The following is a 17,690-nucleotide window of genomic DNA, read 5'->3' as shown; positions in this document are numbered from 1 at the left end:
GGGCTCCTTAGCACTGTTTTGCTGCATTTGTGTCACTTTTAGATGCTATTGTGCTGAAAAATGGTTCATATTTGTTTTGCAACATTTTTCCATGTCCCAAACCGGATTAGAGTCATTTTTCCAGCGTTAACGTCATTTTGCCTTGCGACATGGCGCAATGGTTAGCGTCAGAAAAAAGGACTCTAACCTGTTCTTAGCGCCACCATTCGTCAATGTATACATTTGACGCGCGGGTGGTATTAAGAAATGACGTTAGCCAGCGCTCAAAAATGTTTCCTCAAAACTGCGCTAACGCAGTTTTGCAGCAAAAAGTATAAATCTGGGCCTATATATTCTTCAGATAAAGGCAAAAGATGTTCCAGAATACTGTTTTTATCCCACACTTGGGAAAAGTTTAAATTACACTTGCACAATTCCTGTACTTTTTGGAATTTTGTTTTATGCTTGTTATGTGAAATTCCTGAAATTACGCCAATATGCCACTCTGCATAATTATGCCCCATTAGCAGTAACTATTTGCATCAAACACATGGGAGCAACAGAACACGACCAGCTATTGTTCCCAGTGCGGTAATTTTTTTACACCTTTGAAAAGTGACACAAGGAGGCATTGAGAAATGACATATTTGCATTTTGTCTATTACTCAAAATGTTGTGTAATTTTGCTGAAATATCACGTAATTATGCAAAAGCAAATTACAAATATATTGCACACCCTCACTTTTTATCATCACATTCTTCTTCGAATCCTGCCCCTGCTGGTAATACCATAACGGCTTACCTGGTGCTTGCAGCTGCCAACCCCTGCATTGTCTGCTATAATGGCACCTTCGGAGGGATGCTTGCCAAAATGTTGCTAAAGACCCAAAAGACTAAAAGACCTTTATACCAGTAGTTGTTGTCCTTGCTTCTTCCCACCTCCTCTGAATCACTAAAGAAAGCCGGGGACCCTCAGCCTAACCAATGTGCACTAGTAGAACCTAAAAACAATACACAAAAATACAGAAACAAAAACACATTTGAAGAAACATCCAAATCATGACTTTTTTTGTCACGATTCTTTGTTAAGATTTTGCTAACAGAAACACAACAACAGTACAGTCATTCATTATAAGCAGCATTTGGTACAATGATCAGAAACACAACATAGGGAATTTCAACTCTCTTACAGAGAGTAACAAAGAAGCTAGGGAGAGGTCCAATGGAGCTCAGACCCTACTCACACTGTATGGGAAGGTGATTGGAAATATAATAGCTATGGCACAGTCTCATATGTGCTGCTATTAACCAGGACTAAGAAGAACTGTTTAAAACCAGGGTGGTCAGCACTGATAAGATGGATCAGTCGGCTCAAAAGAAACAGAGCCCCAAGTCTTGTTGCCGAGAGTAATGGTAGATGATGTGTGCATAAGGCATTGTGGGGCTGAGCTGGATTGGGTTCAGCAGCAGCAAGGTAAGGGTAGGGGAGCTGACAAGGATGGTAGGGCGATCCCATCATAGGGAGGACGGGTTTAGGGGTTTCTTGCTCAAGTTGGAGGGAAGAGCTGGGGACTCAACCTTTGCACCACCTACAGCAGTCGGAGAGTAGCAGTGATGAGCATCTACAATGCCATGTGACCTGCCGTGGTCGGCAAAGATCCAGTGGACTGAATTCTGCTAGTGCCTGGTGGGACTCCATGAGGCCAGTTAGGGCTGGTCCACATGGCAGAGAAGAGGCCCATATGGTCTTGGAGTGGACGTATGAGTCGTGCTTATGATGCTACCTTGTAAATTACTCAGCCATTAGTCAAAGGAAGGCGACTGTGGAGACCTCCTATGCTGTAGGATGCAAAGCTTGGCTATAGTCAGCGTTGTGGTGAGGAAGCAGTGGACGTTGCCCAAGAGTCCAGAAAAGTCACCTCTAATGTAACGTAACTAGTGCGCATGAGAGAATGTGTGGCAGGTCAGTTCACCAGCTGATTATGGATCTGACTTGGGATCACAGCTGGAGTACTTCCAGACAGTCATAGAGTATGTGTCTTATGCCACAGTCCAGTGAGGAGCAGCACCAACACCGGGAATGGTAGGGGCGTCCTGAGTTCGCCAGCTCCCGGGGTGTCCAATCCAGTACCAGTTTTGGATCATCTTAAGGCGACAGAACTTCATCCTGGATATACTGCTTCCCTTGTCCAGTTCCTCTATTAGCTGCTTTCAGTCCTGCTACTCTTATTCTACTTGGAGTTACCTGTGCCACGTATTCTGTAGAAGACCAAAGAGGGGCAGAAATGTAGGCATTGGAATATAAGGTTATAGAAGCCTCAAATCACCTCATTGTATTGGATGATGGGGGAGTTTGTGAGACGCCACCTCTGGACCCAAACATGCTATGGACGTTTGTTGCTCTGCACATGCCTCACTTTTCTCTGAGATAATTTTGTAGCCTAGGAGGGCTGAGAAGTTTGCAATGAGGACCAGGAGGGAGTTATTAAGGCATGTGATGTATATATCATCTCCAAGTAGCAGTGAGAGGGGCCAACCCTTATGGAGAACCGCAAACAGGTATGAGAGAAAACCCTGCAGTTAACCTGTGCCATGGGAGAGGAATAAAACTACCTGACTTTCATAATGAGGTCCTTGCCAAACCATCTGAAGATGAAAAAATATAGTCCCATTCAATGTACTCAAATGCCTTATTGGAGTCTAGTGAGAGGGCCACAGTTGCCTCCAGAGAAACCTTAGACTGCTGAGTAAGTGTTCCAGGAACCATAAATGGTTCCAGTGTAATCCCCACCTAGAGCCAATGAGTCAGAGTGGGAATTTCCCGCTTGAAACTGGCTACTAAGATGCTGGCAAGGATTTTTGTATAAGGGTTCAGAAGAGATATAGGGAGCAGCTACTGCACAGTAAAGCGTCCCTGTCAGGTTTCGGGTGGACAGAAGTGACCGCTTTGTTGGACAGTTGTGAAAGGGAGCCAGTGATGTCTGCCTTCTGGAAGGCTGTATGGAAGCAGTCTAGAGTCTCCTTCTGAAGCTAGAGATAAGCCATTGTCCCTTAGTGCCTTATTATATGGAAAATAGGAGATGGCTTCAGCTATTTCCTCCTTGGCGATTTCTCCATTCAAGAGCGTCCTTCCATTGGTGTTGAGGTTCGATAAAGCCAAATCATCTAGGAAAGCGGTCACCATGTTGACATTGCCATTGGAATTGGATTTGCACAACTTCGTACAGTTGGCTTCAATTGCCTATGCAAACTGCTGCTGGGTGCTAAGCACACTCCCTATGTTGTGTATAATTGCTGGGATGGCCACTGTGGTATGCGGACTCTCTCTGCCTTAGTTGGGCAGCCAGAAGCCTCCCTGCTTTCTCTCATGTTTGTAATAGTGGGCCTTCAATTTATAGAGCATGTACTCAGCTTGTGACAAGTAAAGGAAGCTAAGTTCCATTTTTGCCTATTCTAGTGCATGTCTTTTTTTGGGGGGATAGTTAATGAGTGTAGGTGGGGATGTCTTTCTCCATAGCCACCTGTCTTTGTACCCTGAGTTTGTTCACCAAAGCAGTATCACACATCAACTGTCCACTAACGGTGTCTTTGGTCCCTGCCCAAAGAACCTGAGCCGAGTGCACGGAGCCCTTGTCTGATAGTTAGGTGATCATGTGGGATTTCAGCTGGACCATCTACTGGAGGAGCTTGAAGTCTGCGGTATTTAGGCACCAGGGCTTCTGGGCAGGTTTTTGGATGTTGCAGTTGATAGCTAGGCGGACCTGCACTTGGTTTGAAAGGGAGTAAGATATGATAATGCAGTCCAGCACCATATGAATGGCCGGCTGGGAGATTAGGAAGTAATCAAGGCGGGACTGAATGTGTATTCCCTCTTGGTGTGGTAGAGGAGCTGCGAGATGTCCTTAAGGCCCTGTTCTTCACAGAGATCTCTGAGGAGCATACTGTCATTGTTTTTGGTGTCAATGTGGGCCACACAGTCAAGAACAGTGACCAGTATAACATGGGAGGTGTGGAGTTCCGTGATAGGTCAGTCAAAGCGGGGAGTAATGCAGATTTTCCGTCTGTGGTGGTGTAGGCCTTACCTAGGCTGAATACCCTTGTGCAGACTAAGGGTGGGCATGAAGACTAAGGGTGGGCATGACTGGTGGTATCTTCTCTACTTATAATTACCACAAAAGTACTTATAATTTTTTGTCATAATCTTGCTCTTTCTTAGTTCCTTAATTACGGAAGCTGGTGTAATTGCTTATTTTCTGTTATTTTGCATCACAGGAGCAATGAGTATTTACTGAAATTGCTCTTATTGCTCCAGTGTACTTAAGATTTCTTCTAGGCCTAGTGCCGACACTGAGCTTTGCACCACTTAGTGATCTCCGTCATTGGACCAAGTCTGGACTATCATGCAGTTAAGTATTGTCATGACACATTTCCTGGAGCTGGTGACAGAGGCATGGGACCCCTCGGGAATGGAGTCGGCGGGGTTGTGGCAGCCGTAGATGACTCTCCCTCACCCATTCTCTTTTGAGCTTGTCCGATTCCTTTGCTGAGAAGTGTGTTTCCTGTATGAGGGCTATATAAGATCTCTTTGCATTTAACATAAGACATCAAACCATTGACTTTGAGTGTGATGATATTAAGAGGTCATGAGCTCATGGAGACATTCAGTGATGAACTGTACAAGTAAGATCTCTGGTGGAACAAAAAGAGGAGAGGGGTGAGGATGGATGAAGACATATGAGGAACTGGCTTGATGTGCAGAAAGGATAAGGTGCAAAAGGAGAGGCAGGCAGGGGGAGGATGACGGGTGAGAGGAGTGCGTGGGAGGAAGAGAATGCACACTAGAAGACCCATGCACTGGTAACATCTTAAGGGCAAGAGCAACTGTGAATAAGGAGCTATGCTACTTGACCTACTCGGGGCGCAGGCAGGCGGGAGGGTGGACAAGAGCCAAAAGGCCTGGTCATAATATAAGGACTGTCTCCAGTGAGTCATAAGGGACTTTCTCCAGTGGGTCATAACCATGCAAAGGGATAAAGGGGTCTGGGGGGATTGCGATGGTTAGCAATTAAGAAAATTCAAACAGCTGCCGACCGTCTGTATGCAGGGGTATGGGTATGAGGGCCAGGAACCCAGGACACTGAGGGGTGATGTATGATGCCTCACACAGATCAGTGTGTGTGAGAGAGAGTATTGGGACAGCCATTTTAGAGCCCATGTGGTCGCCAAGTTATCAGGTGACCAGGTGGCCATTGTATCTTATCTTGTTGCATTTCATTGTGTCTTGTGTGTCGGTTCCCCCAAGAATGTTGTCCAACCCATTGAGTCAGGTGGCGGGCGATATGAGAGGGAGCCCAGGCACCCAGGGAAGTAGGGATGAGGAGCAGTGCAAATGCACAAATTGACGAGTGGGGGCAGCCCTCCCGGTGAGAAACACCCCTACAGATAACCATGAATCAGAGTACAGACAGTCGCAGAAACATAAACACATAAACTGAAACTTAAAACAACATAAACAGGAGTGGAAACATAATAGCCCTTTGGATTCGGGACCCAGTGAGATAAGACGACAGAATAGAACAATTGTACCAACAAGGGGTAACCACAATGTGTCACCTCATCAGAGGTACGTCAGTGGAACGCCCATCGAAGAGTCAGTGCAGGATGGCAACTGGTGTCATGGGAGAACCACCCCATGGGGAGCACGTGGAGAGCAGCACTCTGCTGACCAAGTAATCAGAAAATAGCAGTATGCTTGTCACTGCCTTCAGGTGGACTGGTGGTGGCATAAGTCAGAACACGTGTTGGTAGAGGGTGGAGATATCAGGGGTGATTGTAATTTGGCTCTCACATGGCACCAGGTTAGTTCTTCCACTGAGTGAAGTGCCTTGTCCTCCTTGGATTGATTCTTGTGCAATCTGTTGAACTGGCAGCAAGGTTTCCATGTCCAGCAAGCCTAAGAAATCCAGGAAACATGTCAGTTCTGTGAGTTAAATGAAATTTCCGGAGTGGCCATCTATTATGATCCACATAGTGCCAGCTCAAGGAGTCCATATTTACTATCCCATTTTCGCAGCTGTGGCCATAGAGCCAGAAACACCTTCCTCATGGCATTGGTCTCTAAAGAGAAGTTAGGAGTGATGTGCATTCTGTAGCCAATGCCATAGGTGCCAGGCTTACTGGCCTCTGCTAGGATAAGTATGGTGTGGGCATGTCAGAGAAAGCAGGCTGTTGGACATGACTCTGCTGAAGGAATTTTACTGAAAAGTTTTGCTTTTTACTCCCAGTCTTAGGTTGCTCCCTGTGGATGACCTTAGGACTCTGGGCACTTCCCCACTGTCTGGAAGGGGCGAGTTGGGACATGGTTGAGGTGCTGTACCCAGGAGGGTTCTGTGAAACAGGTATACCACATACCCCGGGCGGGCACGGCTCTGGTTACAATGGGGCATGCACTGGGTGTGCCACCTCCTAGAAGACTCTGTTAACCATGTCCTAGGCCAGTGGTTCCCAACCTTTTTCAGCCTGTGGCTCCCTTGACTTATTGGCCATTGGCCGTGACTACCAGTTATGTCACTTTTTTTTTTACGGGTGAGGGGATGTAAGCTATGCGTCTGGAGCACTTCCATTTTTCTCCCTGAAAATAATTGAGATGAAGCTGATAAAGGGCTTCTGCGACGGGTGTGTCTTCCATAACTCCCCCACATGGCATTCCCACATGGGTTACTCGGGGCCACAAACGCACATTACAAAAACCTAACAAGTTTGATGTATTTGCACTGTGATTCTTTATTTTTCATACTGTCGTACAGCTTTGTTCTAAACGTAAGGTCTTTAGAATGGAGCCTTACGTTAGTATGAAAGAGAAAAAATTGCAATGCAAATAAATCAAACTTGTTAGGTTTTTGTAGTGTTACGATGTAAATTGTAAAACCCATACTGTTTGGTTTGTTCCCACTGCAAGTCTTTCTCTTTCATACTACCTTGCAGCTTTGTTAGCTGTACGGTAGTATGAAAGAGAAATACTTGCAGTGGAAGTAGTGCTTAATTTGAGACCGTGGTTTTCGGTGGAGGGCACCAGCACTTATTTTTGAGGGCTGGCACTTAGTTTTCTGCATCAGGCATTTACTGCGATCAAAAGAGACATATGGAAAAGAGGAAGAAAGAGAAGGAGGGAAGAGCTCCACATTGGGAGAAATCAGAAAGCTGCAAGAGTAAGCTTAAGGGGCAAAGAAAGGCAGTAAATGGATAAAAGAGGCCCAAGATGGCTTTAGGATTACTCTGCCTCTGTATTCTGTGCTTGCATTAGCTGCATATTTCAGAGGAGCGCTTCCAGCACTGGCACATTTTTATTTACAAATTAAGCACAATTTACAACATATCATTGCACAAACCTAACAGGTTTGAAGTATTGGCAAAATTATGCTTTCTTTTTCATACTAATTACCGTATGGCTCTGTTCTAAACATAACATGGCTTTAGAATGAAGCCGTGCAGTAGTATGAAAAAGAAAGAATCCCAGTGCAAATAAATCAAATTTGTTAGGTTTTTGCAATGTTACGATGTAAATTGTAAAACCCATCAAGTTTGATTTATTTACACTTTGGGAAACACTGTCCTAGGCCTATGGAAGAGGCCTGGAGTGGCGTTAGCATGCCTGTGCTCAGGGTGGCAGTCCCAAAGTGGGGTCAACTCTGAGCTGCCTTTCGCCTTCCCTGGAGAGCCCTGATGGCAGAGCTGGTGGTAGGCAGAGGGCAGGGTGGGGATACAAAGGTGCACCCTGTCTGGGCAGTTGAGCACCTCCCATATGGGTGTCCCCTACCTATAGGAGTGGTCAGTCGCATCTATAAGGGTGGACTGGTCCTCTTCTAGTGGCCATCGGCAATGTCCGCCTGTTTGGGCAGGGGAGAAATGTGCACGCATGTCCTCCCCTGGTGGAGAGGTGCCGTTGACCAACATGTGTGGGTCTCACCATGGCAGGGCCCAAGGTGTGCGCAGAGGCCATAGGGCAGAGCCTAGCATACTAGGCCAGTGAGAGCACACTTACACGATGGGGGGATTTCATGCATGTTGTGCCTAGCACATCTTACCAATAGGGGCCCCCTTGTCAATGGGTGCCATATAATGTAGTGATCCAGGACCAGGGGGCCTCGCAATGCCCATGTACACATGGGCGTTCATATATATGAGGCCTCAAGGTGCCTACTTGCAGCAGGGCAACATACTCCTAAATAGGACTGGTACAACTTGCCAGTGGGTGCATACTTGCACACTGGTGTTGCCATGTGTGAGTGATCACTTACCTGGGTATGCAACATGCCCCCTCGTGGTTTTCCTATATAGGTACTGGAGCTGGCATCACTTGCCAGGGTGTGCACATTTGTGTACTGTACCTTAATATAGGAACAGAGCCTGCTAGAACAGGCCAGTGTTGGTACACTTGCACCTTTGTGGTGGCTTTAACGAAGTGTTCCACATGCCCTGCTGGGAATTATTAATTCTGGCTGCAATAGTGGAGCAGCCTCATGATGTTTAGCATCATTAAATTCAGAATAACGAATCCCTTCTGATGGTAAAGGTGGTTTTGTCATTGAAGCCCTAGAAATGTCACTTCCCCAGGTGAACACTATAAAACTCGAGCATCCAGAATGACAGATCTCTGCCATTTGGAGGCTAGATAGATAGAATAGCTGGAGAGGTTTTTGACACATGGCCTCAGAGCCAGAGCCTGGCCCCACTAAAGATAAAGATCTGCATTCCAGAGCCTCAGGATGGATAGGGAGAAAATTTAGGGGAGACATCGTTGAACCACCCCCAACTTCAAAGAAACCATCTAGTATAACTAGGGGTACTCACCATCTGCAAGGCAGAGTAACCTTTATGGCAACATGGGAAAGGTGCTGCTGGATAGCGTGGGTATACTGCTAGAGGAATCTGTTTTGTTCAGTAGAATAACTGTCTGAGGAGGGGATCTGCGCTCCCTTTTCTACTTAGTGACTGGCCTGGGGATGATTCCCTACTGCTGTGTAGCATGTTGAGGGGTGACTCTCCAAGGGCAAGTTGGCTTGCCTTCTGTTCTCTGAGGAGGTTGCAGGGTCATCAAAGACCTCCTGAGAGGGACTTATATCGATGACTGGTAACATCTGGAGAGTGGTACCCTCGGCTGATTCTTTGTCATATGCTGGGCTTCAATTGCCAGCACCACCACTAGCATGGCCTAAGTATTGTGTCTAGAGACTGGAATTACCTGGTGCGAGCTTGCCAAGGACTGAACGCACTTCAGGTGAGTGGCCCTTCATCGTGGGTACCACTGCATGCTGAAACTTCTTATTTGTGTGAACAGGATCTCCCGTTGTGGGACCCCGCGGGACCTATTGTCAAGTGTGTTGCATTTCTCTCTTGTGAGCCTCGGGTGCATGCTCATTGTGTGCAGTGCCCTGTTCACTGGTTGCAACCCTCGGAGGTGGGTGTGCAATCTGAGTTGTGCTGTACTTGGCCTTGTATGGCACGACTGAACTTGCATCGAAGTGTGTGACTGGGGAGTCTGGTGTGACTGCAAGTCATAATGTACTACACTGTGTGCTTCATTCCAGAGAGTTACGAAAAACTAAGTGTGACCGGATGGTCTAGTGCGAATCAAGTAATTGCGTGCTAGACTTTGTGCCTTCCAGAGCAGTGTGGGATTTACATCCTTTTGTGGAAGAGTCCAGAGGAGTCTGATGCAGTTCAGGTCATCACGCACCAGACTGGTGCCTCTGTCCGATGAGGTACCATCTTGGGAATTGGCTTCTAAATGATCGTACTATCAGGAAGACCCCTGACTTTGTTCCTCCTTTTTGTGGGTGTAGAGCATTGAAAACCTTTCATGTGGAATCGTAACCGTCTGGGGTCACTTGAGTCTTCGTGCCCCAGACATGGCATTTCCTGGTACAGGATGGGCAGATTTAATACGTTGTCGTGTGCAACTGGAAGTGTTGAGGGCAACTCACATCAACAAGCCCAGACGGCACCTCTCCGTTCCGGAGGTGCTGGAAATTGTAACTATTTGGTAACATTGAACTGGCTGGCTAGGCACCTCGTGTCCAATGGCAGCCCCAATGACCCTCCACCTGTGTTTTGCACACCTCGGAGTGAACCTCCTGTGGGGAGCCTGATTGTCTCCTCCTTAATTATTTAACGGCTGTTGTCTTTCCATTACCCCACTTTGACCCCAGAACCCTGAGACTTGTGACTTAGCTGCGAATGGCCCGGAAACCAGGGAAAGGTTGAATCAATCTTTGGTTCGTGGAGGGGCAGGATAGCTGAGGCTGGTTGGTGGGTGAGACACGGTTTGGGACCCAGGGTGCTTGAAAACACAGTGGCTTCCGATATCCGGGTATCAATGAACCGCATAAGGGTGCCAGGAGAGAGCTTGTATGAATGAGTGTGTGCACATGCCGGATGATACCTGTGGCACTGCATGCCAGTGCAGAGTGGATGTGCAGGAGTGAGAGCAGGTGAACGCAAAGGCAGTACTGTGGCACTGCTGGTCACGTTTATGCTGTCAGGAAGTTTCAACAATTGGCATCACTTCTTTCTAGTGTGGCTTTGGCCGCAGTGCTACGCAAATGTGTTGTAAACCTTGCATGTACATTTTGCTGCTAACATTGGGAACCAGGGTGCTCTCTGAATGTATGTGTTACACTGATAGTGGGGAATTCTAGCGTGGGTGCATCTGGGTGCATTGAGGGAATGTACCTTTTTCCTCATGTGTACATACAGTAGTAGTGTTTAACACAGCTGGACTCATATCATGGCTTCCATTGGAAATTGGAGCATAGGCCTAGAGTTACATAATAACCATACTGTGTTGACAAGGTGTGTGTTGAATCCAAACTTTTTATACATACACTGTGTGTGAAGTCTCCTTTTGTGCTCCGCAGCGTGGTTGTGGCAGAGAAGTGCTGTGCCTTTGCTTTACACATTGCCTCTGTGAAAAGCCTGAATGGTCTTTGCCAAGCTACCCAAGGGTGAGCACAGGTTATACAGTAAGTGTAATCACCCACCTTGATGGGAGTAGCGGGTTCTGCCTGGCTGGGGCCCTGCTTTAGCCAACCAAAACGTGCTGCCTCCAACAGAGACACTCAAAGGACGAGGTCTGTTGGTGTTTGTGAGGGAGACGTGGGGAGAAAGGGTCTGTATCTTGTGTGCCTTCTGGATCTCCAATGGAGGGACAAAGGAGGGACCAGGGACATGGGGGATGAGCTCAACAAGGAATGACATGCCATCCTTGTTTTCTAAGTTCTCTGGCACACCATAAAAATAGATGTTGTCATGACATAACCGGTCTTCCAAGTCCACGATCTTGCGTTTAAATCAGCTGCAGACATGCATTGGTCTATCACAGGAAGAGCTTTTAGTTTTGACCTCTGCTTTAGGTCTGTAATCTTTAAGTCCATTGAGACAAAGCAGTTCCCTTCAGAGGAGAGTTCCTTTAGGATTGTGTCCAGGGGCGTGTTGCTTGTCAATGCAGCAGAGGTCACTTTGCTGTTCCCCATAACCTCAGTTAACGGTAGTTGATGAGAGGATTTACTTGATGCCATCTCCTAGCAGTCAGGCATGGTGAACAGTGCAGGGTGAATATAGGATGTTTTTCAGGCTACACAACTCTCTTCTCCAGGTGACAATGAAGTGGGGGCTATCCGCCAGTCCAACAGGTGGACATGGTGTGTAAAGGTCTCTGGAACATGGGCGTGACGTGCTGTTGAGCCCATCAGTTTGGGATTCTTGATAAAGGACTGTGGGAAGCAGGCCAAATGCTCCACCACCTTGGAGCACATGCAGGCCCCGGAGAAGGCCCAGATTGGTTTTCTACTGAAAAGGGTCATGAAGGATGGCTGGATGAGGGTGAGAAGTCCACGTTTCCCTTCCCGATTGTCTGGAGTCTAAGGGCGGGGCAACCATCTTGGTCCATGTTGTAACTCCACACCTCATTATTATTTATTTCGAATTCACAAACAGAAAGGCCCATATTTCCACTAATTTAGCACCGCATATGCGTTATTTTTTTATGCAAAAGCGGCGCAAACTTGCAAAATACAATTGTATTTTGTAAGTTTGTGCCATTTTTGCATCAAAAAGCAGCGCAAATGCGGCGCTACTAAAGTATAAATATGGGCTAAAATGTACAAAAATTGAAACCTTAATTTTTTCAGAAAGGTTGGCGCTTTTCAAAATGTTTTTTTTATTTCTAACAGAAGAAGCGATATTCAATAATTTAACAAACGACTGTCTTTTTTGCTCTAATACATGTTCCTTTTTTGTGGGAGCATACTAGTTCTTCAAATGCAGCCACTAAATTTCCATACTAAATTATGTTTCCTGTAATTGCTATGCCTTCTTTAATCAAGCTATGATTTCAAATTTCTACACATTACGGAGCATTTTAAAACATTCAATTTTGTGTTTTTTATGTATGAATACTTTATTAATCTCCTAATATCCATCCGAGGTGCTGCTGTGGAGTGCACAATGTTGAGGAAGCTGAGGCCTTGAGGTTGGGTTGCCCTAAGGGATCCAGGTTCTACAACACCAAAACAATTCCCATGAGATCAAGGAAGCCAGATGTAGAACTATGGGGCAGGACTTGAGGCACTATCTGAACTGATGGGGATTCAGTGATGTGAACTCTCTCATCTGTATGTGGTACAGTCAAGGGGACTGTGTTCCTGCGTTAGATGAGGGATGTCCTTTGCATCCTGTAGCAACAGTCTATTCATGATGGAGCACTGGGGTCCTATTGACTCATACCAAAATCCCCTGCATTGTTTGTGGGAGCATAAAATTCTCTGTATCAGACTTTTCTTGTGCTCATCCAGTGTTCTGCTCCCTGAATTACCTCTGCTATCAGGGCACCAGCTATACATCAACAGCCTATACTATGCTGCTATAAAAGGTAATAAATAGGCGGAGGGGCCTTTTTGAAATGTTTCATTGACTGCTTGATTGTCAAGGTGCCCATGACAAACCCTACTTCACCCATGAACATTGTCTGATCTGGATACATAACCACCATGTGGAAAAACGGGCCATCCTGGTGATTTCAACAAACTAGAATTGATTGATTTGCATTGGGCTAACAAATCCATAGGGTTATGAAGCGGAGTGTAGAGATGTGGAGCCTAACATTGAGGACTGAACAAACAGGAGCACAGATATTAAAGGATAATTTGAAGCTTCAGAAAGTCCTAGCGAACAAAATAGGAACCATATCACTGGAAGTTAGCTTGCTGCACACAGGCTTCCTAAAAGTTGGTGATAGTTCCCTAACAACTAATGAGTCAGTTGATGAATTAAAGATGGAAGTCTCAGACCCGAAATCAAAACTAGGTTCCTTGTTAGTCATGGTTTACTGATTGGATTTTAGTGTAGAGAATGTGGAGGGAAGATCCAAATCAAACAATCTACACATTGTAGGATTCCTGTAAGGGGCAAAGTGTCAAGGAACACAAACGTCCTGGAATGTTGGCTCAGAGACCACCTTAAGCAGCAGGGCCCTGATGTCTCTACCTCTGCCTGGGGCATTTACCAAAGCAATTACTATAGAAATCCTTACCACAGTCTCCTGACATCCTTTTGGGAACATAGAATACTCTGTGTCAGACTTTTGATGTGTTCTGGAGGTTGGAGACTTCATCCAATGCCCTGCTCCTCTCACTGTCCTTCAGCAAATTTGGAGCATTTGTGGTCTGAAGTTTAAAGAGAAGGTGATAAGAGTGTTCCCTGACTACACTCAAAAAGTCCAAAAGCTCAAGACATCTTTTGCAGTTGTCAAGCAAAAACTGAGAACCAGGAGCATTAAATACATGTTGATTATTTATGGTGAAGCTACGATTTATACTTGATTAGGCCTCAGACATTCTCAATTCCACAGGTTAGGCCTTGGATTGCCTTTAACAGTCCGAGAAGGGAGCCGCAACAGAATTGCAATGCTCCTTTAGGAGTGCTAGTTGTAGTGGCCACCCTGCTAACAGTGCCCAGTGTCATAAATGCCTGAGACAGAAAGCAAGAATGGCACATTGAAACTTGTTTTGAATCTAATCTAGCTTGGATGCATGGGCCTAGCCCCTATGAACAGCACTGAACCAGAGAAAATGGAACCAACAGAAAAAACTCTGAATACCTAAGTCCTTCCATAGCAGCTGACATGGGACAGAAGCACCCAAACTTTATAAACATGGGCACCTATTAACCTGCAGCACCTCACAAGAGATCTGAGTCCTTCATCTAAATCCTACGTCAAAGAATGACAAGCAGTTTATTGAAAAAACGAGATACCTGGGGGCTATAGATTCTTTTTTAGGGAGAACCTTTTTCTGACACTAGGAGCTTTGCTGCACTATGGGGGTGTAATCCCCAATTTTGGTATAGGAGTGCTGTGGAGTGTGCTTCAGGCATCAACCACATTTTCTACAAGCGAGCTGGGTGACAGTGCTTCAGGAGCACTCTTCGCATTAACTCACACATTAATAGAGTCTACACTCAGGATGTAGAAGTTGAGTGCTTACCTGAAGGAGAGGCAGATTTGGGAGGTTTGACTGGTTTGGTTACAATAACATGAAGGCCAGCACACAACGGACACACACAGCCTTTAGCATACAGAACAGATTAAGTTGACACTCAGCATATTGTAGTTATTATGAGTGATGAGGGGTTACCAAATGGTAATCCTTTAAAGACCCATGGCCCGGAATATTTAAAATCTTAACTTGAATGTCTGCTGACTGACTAATTTTGTTAAACAGATATAGAGTCCACATATAAGTTGGAAGATACTTCATGCAAATATGCATCTCATGGACGTAGAGGAGGAGAAGTTCAAGTAAAACTGGAGGAGACAAATGTTTTCATCAAGTTATTCGTCGTATGCAGGGGAGGCTTTGGTATTGGTGGCCCCATAAGTGCCCTTCCCGCACCAATATTCTTGTGCTGACCCTTAAGGGAGATATAGGCTGGTATACAGGCTACTGGAGAGATACACCTCCTGAAGATTTATGCCCTGAATCAGAGTGACGAAACCTTCATCTGGTCCATATGGGATTCAGATACCCCACACCTGGTCAACCATGTGATCTGGGCGGGATACTTTTAATTGTGTTCTGGATGGAACTATGGATAGATATTCCTCAACAAACTTTTGAAAATAGTTATGACTCATGCACTGTTTGAGATTATAAATGAATGGGGATGCATCTATATCTGCATAGAGGTACATCTGTAATGCAAAGGATATGTACAGTTAGCTAGGCAGAATTTTGACTTCCCAATTTACTATCTTGAATGTTATCAACATTCAGTGGATAAAGTGGCATTTATCAAACGATTACCCCCTTTTGGTGGAGCTCAGGGTGATAGCCCTTGGACCAGTATTCTCACCTGGACTGTAAATTCACATGCACTGAACTGACTGACATGACCTTCGGTATGGAAAAAGGCACTACAATTTTGACGTATTTCTAGGATAATTGGGGATTCGTGAATACAAGAATTAATGAATGGGAACCCATGAAAATAGTACTGGTGGGAGCCTGTATGAATTAAATCTATGGGACCAAGGTGCAGCTACAAAGTACCCTGAAGGCACAGGGTGAGGGTGCCTATACTACAGAGATAGGAACCACTGCAATCCGAAAATAAGCTTAAACTGAAAACAGAATTGGGTGAAACATGGAATGCTTTAATTAACAGATTATAGACAACGGTTATACAGGGAGGGCGACAAATTGGGTAAATTATTGTTATTGTTATTAAAAAGGCAATTACCTACCCCATTAATACTAGCAATAAAATGCAGAATGGCATGGTGGCTGTGACACAAGCAGATCTATATAAGCCTTTATCAGCCAATATATTGCCATTATCAGTCAATCTCTAGGTTCAGGGGGTATTTGAAATGAGGGCCACCAAGGCTATATTAGGGAGCCTCCACTACCTGGGTGTAGTGTGATCATGATGTCAGCATAGCCATCAGACTATGGAAAGAAATGAGCTGCTAGTAGCATGCTCCATTTCATCTTTCATACATGAGAAGTTATGGTCTACCCTGATCTGAGCCTCTTGTACACCTAAAAGAATAGCAAGAGGGCCCATAGCTTGTTGACACAGGCCTCTCTTTGCCATGATTGCATCAGTGGGGCGCTTAAAGAAGCTTAGCAAGGTATTGTGATATTGGGAGAGGGATCAAGAGATGATATTCGATGTAGAGTCAATTCTGAAGTTGCTCTCTTGAACAGTCATGCTTGTTGTTAGACTTGGCATCCTTGGGGTGGTCTCCCCTAACTTTTTGCCTCTACTTCCCAGGTTGGTGATGTGTGCTTGACTCTGTTTTTGCTGTTTTTTATACTCTGGGCACTTTGCCACTGCTAACCAGTGCTAACGTGCAGGTGCTCCTGTGTAAAATGTATGTGTAAATGGCTATCCATGTTTGACATATTTGATTTACTAGTAAGTCTCTAGTAAAGTGCACTAGAGGTGCCAAGGGCCTGTAAATCAAATGCTACTAGTAGGCCTGCAGCACTGGTTGTGCAACCCACATGAGTAGCCCTGTAAACATGGCTGAGACCTGTGACTGCAGTATCTGTAGGTGCAGTTTTAAACTGCCAATTCGACTCGCAAGTGTACCCACTTGCCAGGCATAAACCTTCCATTTCTATAAATGTAAAGCACCCCTAAGGTAGGCCCTAGGTAGCCCCATGGGCAGGGTGCAGTGTATGTTAAAGGTATGACATGTACCGATGTGTTTTACATGTCCTCACAATGAAATGGTGGCAAATTCATTTTTTCACAGTGCAAGGCCTATCTCTCTCATAGGTTAACATGGGGGCTTCCTTTAAATATTATTAAAGTGCAGATTCCCTTTGAGAGCAGATAGAAATTTAGAGTTTGGGGGTCTCTGGATTCACAATTTAAAAATACGTCTTTTAGTGAAATTGATTTTTAGATTGTTAGTTTGAAAATGCCACTTTTAGAAAGTAGGCATTTCCTTGTTTTAACCAATCTGTGACTTGGTCTGTTTGTGGATTCCCTGTCTGGGTCAGTTTGACAGTTGGGTTGTTTGTGAATCCCCTTTTGACAGTGAGACAAAGGGTGCTGGGGTGTAGCCTGCATATCCTGATGAGTCATCTGTGCTAGAGTGGAGAGAGGGAGGAGTGGTCACTTACACCTGAATGGTCTGTGCCTGCCTTCTCACAATGCAGTCTCCAACGCCCTGGTGTGTGTCTGGGTCCTGGCCTGGGCAAGGCAGGATCTTGCAAACAAGAGAGACTTCCCTTTTCAGTTTACCCACTTCAAAGGCAAGAAGGGGTATAAGTATTGGTCCCAAAACCCCCTGAAAATTAGATCACTTCTTGGTTCAAGAGGAACCTATGCCAAGGAGAAGAGCTGAATAGCTGAGGAGAAGTGCTACCCCTGCCTGTGACTGTGCTTTGTTGGACTATCCTGCAGTTGCTGCTCCTGCCTGTGAAAAGGGACAAAGACAAGACTTTGTTGTGCATTCCTGCTTGAGAAGAATCAGGGCTTGAACTGAGCTTGCCTCTTGTTTTGAAGTTTCAGGCCATCAAAGACGTCCTCTGCCAGCACCTGGACTCTCTGTGAGACTCCTGCCAAGTGGTGCCCTATCCAGTGGGCCCATAAGAGCTGAATTTGGCAGAACAAGAGCTGAAAATCCACACACAGAACGC

Source organism: Pleurodeles waltl, chromosome 2_2 (genome assembly GCF_031143425.1).
Source record: "Pleurodeles waltl isolate 20211129_DDA chromosome 2_2, aPleWal1.hap1.20221129, whole genome shotgun sequence".
Classification (NCBI taxonomy): domain Eukaryota; kingdom Metazoa; phylum Chordata; class Amphibia; order Caudata; family Salamandridae; genus Pleurodeles; species Pleurodeles waltl.
This window is presented reverse-complemented; position numbering follows the sequence as displayed.